Raw genomic sequence first — 1,178 nt, forward strand, 5'->3', positions numbered from 1 at the left:
TCTCTGTGTAGTAATCACTCCACCACAGGTGCTGAATAAATAGGGTAGTCTGGAGTGAAGCAATGGGTGAGATTTGCATTTTTTGACTTTGCTCGTCTGCACTTGCCTGAACGCAGGCACAGACGACTGATATGCGGGCTCAGGATGTTTTGAGAGCGTGGCGCATGCAAAAAGACTTATTCACAGGCCAAGCTGTGTTGCCGTTTCATTACAAAATCTGTGATCGGCAGTGACCCTGAAAATGCCGTGTTTCCCCCCAAACCAGACAACGTCTCATATTAATCTTTGCTTCTAAAGACGCGCTAGGTCTTATTTTCAGGGGATGTCTTCTTTTTCCCCGAACAAGAATTCACATTTATTGTCGAACAGAAAATCTACATTTATGAATGGACTGTAGTCATGTCCTCACAAACAGCAGCGTCACCAGCCAAACTCTGCATTCCATCAAGAATTCCTCGTGACTCTGTTTCCACGTACAACCATCTACCCTGTTTCCCCCCAAATAAGACAATGCCCTATATTCATTTTTGCTCCTAAAGGTCTTATTTTCAGGGGCGGCATTATATTTCTAAGCTTGAAAAAAAATTGCACTAGGTCTTATTTTCGGGGGGGTGGTCTTATTTTTGGGGAATCAGGGAGGGCAGTGCATATGATGCCTGTAACACAAGATGCTACACGCCAGACCCTGTGTTTTCTAAGGCTGTGGTTCCCAACCCCCGGGCCGTGGGCCATTTGGTACCGGTCCGCAGAGAAAGAATAAATAACTTACATTATTTCTGTTTTATTTATATTTAAGTCTGAACGATGTTTTATTTTTTTTTTAAAAAGTGACCAGACTCCCTCTGTTCCATCTGTCTAAGACTCACTCTTTTTTTTTTTTTTTGTATTTTTCTGAAGCTGGAAACGGGGAGAGACAGTCAGACAGACTCCCACATGCGCCCAACCAGGATCCACCCGGCACACCCACTAGGGGCGACGCTCTGCCCACCAGGGGGCGATGCTCTGCCCCTCCGGGGCATCGCTCTGCCATGACCAGAGCCACTCTAGCGCCTGGGGCAGAGGCCAAGGAGCCATCCCCAGCGCCTGGGCCATCTTTGCTCCAATGGAGCCTTGGCTGCGGGAGGGGAAGAGAGAGACAGAGAGGAAGGTGGGGGTGGAGAAGCAAATGGGCACTTCTC

The sequence above is a fragment of the Saccopteryx leptura genome, chromosome X, assembly GCF_036850995.1.
Source record: "Saccopteryx leptura isolate mSacLep1 chromosome X, mSacLep1_pri_phased_curated, whole genome shotgun sequence".
Lineage (NCBI taxonomy): Eukaryota > Metazoa > Chordata > Mammalia > Chiroptera > Emballonuridae > Saccopteryx > Saccopteryx leptura.